General features: G+C 37.9%; 1 pseudogene; it reads left to right on the top strand.

Annotated features, from left to right (window-relative positions):
• Positions 1-2,122: 2,122 nt before the first annotated feature.
• Positions 2,123-3,472, top strand: LOC101557899 (tubulin alpha chain-like; annotated as a pseudogene).
• The last annotated feature ends 4,633 nt before the right edge of the window (positions 3,473-8,105 follow it).

The following is an 8,105-nucleotide window of genomic DNA, read 5'->3' as shown; positions in this document are numbered from 1 at the left end:
TGTGTATGAACCAGATCAGGATGGCTCCTCTGTGCTCTGCTTCTTTGTGTGATGCTGTGCTTTTTTCTGTCTGTCTCTCTAACTCTGACTCTGTCACTGTAGCCTCTGCTCTGGTCTCTTTCGACCTCTTTCTGTCTCTGTCGTCTCTCCTCTGGCCTCTTCCTATCTCTCTTCTTCCAATCTCTCTCTCTGGAGCCTTTCTGCTTCAGTCTTTGGATTCTCACTCGCTCTCACTTCTGATTCTGACTCTGACTCTGACTCTCACTCGCTTTGTGCTCTTTCTTTCCCCTGCTTGTGGCTCCAATGACTCCCTGATTTTCTTTCGCCTTGTGCTCTGCTTCTGTGTCTTCTCCCCCTACTTTTCTTACAGTCTTAGTTTATATAGCAATCACACGGGGTGGTGACACAAAGGTGGGTTGAACATTAACAAATCAGCCAAGAGGGGTAAAACCACATATTCAGGAGATTAACAAAATCTCATCTAAGGAGATTACTCCAGATTACTAGGAGATTTGCTTAAGGGCAGGATCTCATCCAGGGTATGTCACTTTCTTCTTTCCTCAGATGGTATTCCACTTAAATAGCTATAGTAAATTTATTTCTAATATTTCTAGCAATGTCATTCTCTATGAGCACAGTAAGAGATACATCAAACTTTAAGTTCTTCCTGAGACATTCACTATATATTTCAGAGCACAGTCCTCAGGCCAGGTTAGTCTTCCTAACCCCAGCAGGGTTCCAGTCTCATCATCCTTACTTTTGGATCATGACAGCATTTGTCTATGACCATGTTCTCAACTTATAGTTGAGTATTTTGGTGCTTCGGCCTGGCCCATTTCAATGCCGGGGTAGCTCACAGCTTGCCCTGGGTCCATTCAGTCCCTCGTCGGGATACTGCTTTTGGGGTGCTAGGAACTAAGGACAACTGAATTGAGAAAGGAGATGCCCAGGAGTAAATATTATTGGAGTCAATCAGCTCCCAATTTACAAAAGATAATATTAACTCTCTTCCTGTGCCCATACAGAAATGGCATTGCTTTAAGGTAAACTAAGTTCTCTGAGGCAAGGCTAAAAGAACAAATCCAGTGTTATCCTACAGCAAAGAATAAAGTACATTAAAGACTTGGCTGTAATACCCAAGCCCTTAAAGATTACAGAAAACAAAGGCAACATTCCTTGACAACAACTTTACAGATGTATTTGGGGAATCAAATGGTTTTCATAAAATTCACCTCCCTTTATCTCAGAGAGTCTGATGATTCTTATACTGTTATTCTCGAATCCATCCCATAGTGAGTGCTCTGATGCAATGTTTAATGATTTTCCGACTATTTCCCATATTTTGTTGGTTTCTAAGTGTGTTTTTTGTCTCATCGTGGAAATTCTTGAACTTTTGTCAGCTGGTGTTTTTCTGTTGGTCAGAGATTCTAATGAGTTTTCTTTTTTAAATATCACCCACCATGTTCCTCATTTCTATTATTTCTGCTTCTAGTTTTCTCATCTAGTGTTCCTGTTTTCTTCTGCTTTGCTAACTACTTGTGCCATCATTATTTGAGTTCATTAAAGAAGGATGTTACTAAAATCAATTCATTTTTCTTTTTTGCAGAGGAGGGGCCACACCCAGCAGTGCTCCAGTCTTACTCCTGGCTTTGTGCTCATAGGATCACTCTCAGTGGAGCTGAACTATATGGGGGTGTCAAGGATTGAACCCGGGTTGGCTGCTTGCTTGTGCGGCAAGTGCCCTACCAGCTATACTATCCTTCTGGCCCATCTGTCAACTTTTGAGTATTTACAGAGCTTCTTGGTGATGGTTGAACCTTCAGTATTATTGTTTTCACATATTGAACATAATACTCTCCTAAGTATCTTCTCCATCTGTTTTCCATTGTTTCAGATGTGCTGAGAGTAAATCTTTGTAGTTAGACATTCTGAGAGTCTCTGAGGGATTAAACTGAAATTTTCTCTTATTCTTCTGTCTTCATACACTGACAGAAATTGTAACTGTGAACAGTATAAAATTGGCTGGGCTCATAGCGTTATTTACCTTGACCCTTAGCTTGTTGAGGATGGTAACTTGTTTTTGTGCTGCAATTCTCACGTCTGCTTGCTAACCCTATTCACCATGCTTGAGTGCATCTCCATTCACATTGGCCAGGCTGGTATCCAGGTTGGCAATGCCTGCTGGGAACTCTACTGCCTAGAACTCGGCATCCAGCCAATGGCCAGATGCCCAGTAACAAGACCATTGGGGAAGGAGATGATTCCTTCAACACCTTCTTCAGTGAAACAGGCGCTGGCAAGCATGTGCCCAGGGCAGTGTTTGCAGACTTGGAGCCCATAGTCATTGATGAAGCTTGCCCTGGCACCTACTGCCAGCTCTTCCATTCTGAGCAGCTCATCACAGGCAAGGAAGATGCTGTCAATAACTATGCCTGTGGCCACTACACCATTGGCAAGGAGATCATTGACCTAGTCTTGGACAGAATTCGGAAACTAGTTGACCAGTGCACCAGACTTCAGGGCTTCTTGGTGTTCCAAAGCTTTGGTGGAGGAACTGATCTGGGTTCACCTCCCTGCTGATGGAACGTTTCTCTGTCGTCTATGGCAAGAAGTCCAAGCTGGAGTTCTCCATTTACCCAGCCCCCAAGGTGTCCACTGCTGTGGTTGAGCCCTACAACCCTATCCTCACCACCCACACCACCCTGGAGCACTCGGATTGCACCTTCATGGTGGACAATGAAGCCATCTATGATATCTTTCGTAGAAACCTTGATATTGAGCACCCAAACTACACTAATCTGAACTGCCTTATTAACCAGATTGTGTCCTCTATCACTGCTTCCTTACGATTTGATGGGGCCCTGAATGTTCATCTGACCGAATTCCAGACCAATCTCGTACTCTACCCCCAAATCCACTTCCCTCTGGCCACATATATCCCTGCCATGACTGCTGAGAAAGCCTGCTAAGAACAGCTTTCTGTCACAGAGATCACCAATGCGTGCTTTGAGCCAGCCAACCAGATGATGAAGTGCAACCCTCGCCATGGTAAATACACGGCTTGCTGACTGTTATAACATGGTGATGTGGTTCTCAAATATGTCAATGCTGCCATTGCTACCATCAAGACCAAGCACAGCATCCAGTTTGTGGATTGGTGTCCCATTGGCTTCAAAGTTGGTATTAATTGCCAGCTTCCCACTATGGTTCCTGGTGGGGACTTGTCCAAGGTCCAGCGTGCTATGTGCATGCTGAGCAACACCATGGCCATTGCTGAGTCCTGGGCCCTCCTGGACCACAAGTTTGATCTGCTGTATGCCAAGCGTGCCTTTGTTCACCGGTATGTGAGGTCATGGAGGAGTGAGAATTCTCTGAGGCCCGTGAGGACATGGCCACCCTGGAGAAGGATAATGAAGAAGTTGGTATGGATTCCATTGAGGGAGAGGGGGAGGGAGATGGGGAAGAATACTAATTACTTTCAGTGCAGAAGCATGTCTTCCTTAAAAGCTCAACTCAAACTTTAGTTGACAGACATTAAAGCTTTCTGATTAGATTGTCCTTGTTTTTAACTGAATCATGTCTTGTCTTTGTGTACCTGTAAGATTTTATTTGTATCATGTCTCAATAAATGCGTTATATGTTTGAAAATTAAAATAAAATAAAATAAAATAAAATAAAATTGGCTGGGTAGGTCTGTCTCCAGGCAGTTTTCATGGCTGTATGCTTTGGTAGATGTGGTATGGGCTTATTAATAGTTGGGAGATCCACTATGGAGGTTGCCATGACCTAGCCAAAAGGGAGGGGATCTGCTTCCTGTCCAAGTAGGGCCAATGATGTCAGCTGAAGAGTAATCTCACCCAGAAGTATGGAGCAGCAAGCCAAAGATCCCTTTGGCTTTTCTTTGTTCTCAGGCCACATTGAAAGTACTGCTGATTTTCTTCATCCATCTAGGCACAGGTGAGGAGTCAAAGAAGAGCTTCTGTTTATACAAGGGTGAGCATGGAGTCAAAGAGAAGTTACCTGACCAATGTTGTCCTTTTTTCAAACTGAATTCTAATTATCCTACTATTTCCCTTCCCCACTCATTTCATTATCTACTTTGATTGGCTACCTTCGAGGCAGGCAATATTTGAAGGGAACAATTAAATTTATTAGATTACCTGGTACCCCTTTCCTCCCCAACACTTCCAACTTAAAAGTTTGAAGTCAAGTTATATGACGCATCCTATCTTCGTTATTTTCAAGATTGCTTTGTCTATTTGGGGTTTTTCATGGTTCCAGAAAAATTCTAGAATTTTGTGCTATTTTCTTTGTGCTATTTCACTTGGAATTTGGATAGAAATTTCATTGAGTCAGTAAATTACCTTCGGTAGGATGATTATTTTAATAATATTAATTTCCCAATCCATGAGCACAAGATATATTTCCATTTTGTCTTGTTTTTTTTTACAATATCATATAGTTTTCATTGTAATGTCTTTGATTCTATATGCTTTATATTATTGAGATTATTTCTAGATATAGAATTTAGTTAATGAAAGTGTAAATGTAACATTTTTCTTAATTTAGTGTTTGCATATAGAAATGTTTTTAGAAATTCAACAACTTTTATGCACCAATTTTGTAGTCTGTCACTTTACTATATGGTTCTATGTTTCCTTTTCGGTTTTTTGTTTGTTTGTTTTTTATTGGAGTCTTCAGGTTTTTTTTATCTAAATAAAACCATATCAACTGGGGCTGGAGCAATAGGACAGCGGGTAGGGCGTTTGCCTTGCACGCGGCCCACCCGGGTTCAATTCCCAGAATCCCATATGGTCCCCTGAGCAACGCCAGGAGCGATTCCTGAGTGCATGAGCCAGGAGTAACCCCTGTGCATCGCCGGATGTGACCCAAAAAGAAAAAAAAAACATATCAACTGAAAATGAATTTTTCCTCATTTAATTTCAACATTATGCTTAACAATGTTAGTAAGAGTGAGAAACCTTGCATTGTAACTGTTGTTAGAAGAAAAACTTTGACTTTTGCCATTGAGTATAAAGTTAGCTGTCAGTTCGTTATAAATGGGCTGTGTTATGTTTAAAGGTCTTCTTTCTGTTCCAAGTTATTGAGTATTTTTATCATAAATGGATTTTGAATATATCAAAAAGCTTTATTAGTTTCTATTAATATAATAATAAGGATTTTTACATTTATTGATGTGTATTTTATCAATTTAAATACGTAGAAATATTCTTGCAATCTCTGAATTAATCCTTTGTATTCATAAAGTGTGAACCTTTTAATGTATTGTTGAATTCAGTTTGCTAAGATTTTGATGAGCACTTTTACATCTATGTTCATCAGAATATTAATTTGTAGTTTATTTTTTACTATTATATCCATTTTGCTTTGGTATCAGAATAAAGTTGGTTTCATGAAATGTGTTTAGAAACACAACCATTCTTGTGGGCTAAAGTGATAGTACAGCGAGTAGGACATTTGCCTTGCATGTGGCCGACCTGGGTTTGATTCACAGCATCCCATATGGTCCCCCAAGCATTGCCAGGAGTAATTCCTGAGTGCAGATCCAGGAGTAGCCCCTGAGCATTACTGAGTGTCACACAAAAAGCAAAAAAAAAAAGAAAAGGAAAAGGAAAGAAAAGAAAAGAAAAGAAAGAAAAGAAAAGGAAAGGAAAGGAAAGGAAAGGAAAGGAAAGGAAAGGAAAGGAAAGGAAAGGAAAGGAAAGGAAAGGAAAGGAAAGGAAAGGAAAGGAAAGGAAAGAAAAGAAGCACACCCATTCTTAAATGTGGAGGAATATTTTGAGACAAATAAATATTATGAAGACTTCATAGTTTTCATTCATAAAACTGGTCCTGGGGTTTTTATATTTTGAAGATGCTTAATCACCATTTCAATATTTTAGGTTTTCTATTTCTTCCTGATTTAAGATAGAATGATTGTATAATTCTAAGAGTTTTTCAATATCTTTTAGATATTTTAGTTTATTGTCATAAATATAACAATAATCTTTATAGTCTTTTGCATTTATTCATTATCTTTAGCAAAGTCACTTCCTTCAAAACTGATTCTTTTAAGTAGGCTTTCTGTCCTTTTTATTTTCTTGCTGAGATTTGCTAAAATTTTGTCAAATTGTTTTAGGTTTAATTCCATTTTTTCAATGAGACTTTTCCTGTTTTTTGGTGTAAGACTGTGCTGCTATCAACATACTCTTAAATTCCATAGGTTCTGATAGATTATGTTTTCATTTTCATGAGTTTTCAGTTACTTTCAATTTATCACTTAATGTATTAATTAATAAGTAGTTGTTTAGTATCTTGCTGTGTAGCTTCCATATCTTTGTGCATTTTTCTCCAACTTTCTTTACATGGTTCAATTCTAGTTTTACCTTTATTTTTAAAGATTTATGACCATATAATATTTTATATGATTTTATCCTCCATTAAACTACTAATGCATGATTTGTGTTTGAAATATGACATATTCTCAAGAGCATTCTGTTTGCACTTGAGGAGAATAGATACTAGACTTTTATGGACTAAAATACACTGTCGATTATCTACTAAGTCCATCTGGTCTAATAACTCATTTAAGTATGTAGTCTCCTGGTTAATTTTTCTGACTAATCTGAACATTGATGACAGTGGAGTGTTGGAGTCTCCTATTTATATTGTTTCACTTATAGTATTCCTATCAAGCCTGTTATTAGATATTATATGTATGTATATGTGTGTTATGGGGCCACAATAGGTTGCACTCAGGAATTCAGGGAACACTCCTGATGAGGCTCAGTATTCCCTACGTAGTGCTAGGTTATCTAACCTGGGTTAGTCACATGCAGGGTAAGTACCCTACCTACCCTTACACACTGTACTATCACTTTAACCCACATTGCTCTTTATTTGATGCATCTATAATAATAAACATTAAGTATCTTGAAAGATTTGTTTGATCATTATGAAATATTTTTATTACCTCTTTCATTTTAATTTTTAAGCTTATTTTACCAATTATATACTGAATATAAATATGCCCATAACCTCCATTTATATTTTTTAGTTTTTGGTCACACTTGGCAGTGCTCAAAGGGTTACTCTGGGCTCTGCACTCAGAAATAACTCCTGGCAGTGCTAAAAGAACCTTATGGTGTGCTGGGCATAGAACGTGGATCAGCCGCATGCAAGGCAAACACCTTACCATTGTACTATCTCTCTGGCCATTTTTAGGTTATTATTTTGTTGTACAATTATCTATCAGCCTTTTCATTCGACTCTGATCATCAGTGAATCACAAGTTAATTTTGCTATAAATAGCAGTAATTTAGAATTTTCCCTCTGAATCAACCAACCACTCTTTTGTCTTTTGATTGGTGAGCTAAATCCATTGACATTTAGGGTTGTTATTGGTATAAAATATCTACTACCATTTTTCTATGCATCTTTTTTAAGATCTACCTTTTATGTGATAGTTGGATTATATTCTGCTTTTCCAGCATGTTTCTTATTCTAATAAGAAGGCATTCTTATTTTAATTTTAGCTTAAGTCTTACAAGTAAGACTCTAAGGTTGTAGCCTATTAGAAATTAAAAGTAAATTAATCCCATGTTCATTCTAAGAGTCTACATTATTAGTCTCCTTTCCTATAACTTATGTACTCAGTGTTGTCTTGCATTTTGCTGGAGATTCTTTTCATTCAACAGAAGTTTTTTTTCATTATTTCTTACAATCCATGTTTTGTAGAAATGATCAAGTAACATATTTAGCTGGTTATAGTGATAACAGTCTTATTTCTAGGCAGTACCAGTCCCATTTTGAAGCTATGTCATAGTCATGCAAATATGACATGTGATATTTATGAAACAGACCAGACAAATGTGTCAAAAAAGTATGGAGAAGCTGACTGAAATCAGTAAGGATATGAAATCCTTAAAGATTTTAAAATTCAAGTGACTATAAATCTTATTAAGAGAAATGTGAATTAGCAGTATTGCAATAAAGATAAGGTTTTTTTAAAATTTATTTTATTCTTTAATTAGTGAATCGCCATGAGGGTACAGATATAGATTCACACATTTTCGAGCTTGTTTTTCCCTCATACAATGTTTGCA

This window comes from Sorex araneus, chromosome X (genome assembly GCF_027595985.1).
Source record: "Sorex araneus isolate mSorAra2 chromosome X, mSorAra2.pri, whole genome shotgun sequence".
In the NCBI taxonomy this organism is placed as follows: Eukaryota; Metazoa; Chordata; class Mammalia; order Eulipotyphla; family Soricidae; genus Sorex; species Sorex araneus.
The sequence above is the reverse complement of the archived record's forward strand: the minus strand, read 5'-3'. Positions and strand labels throughout refer to the sequence as shown.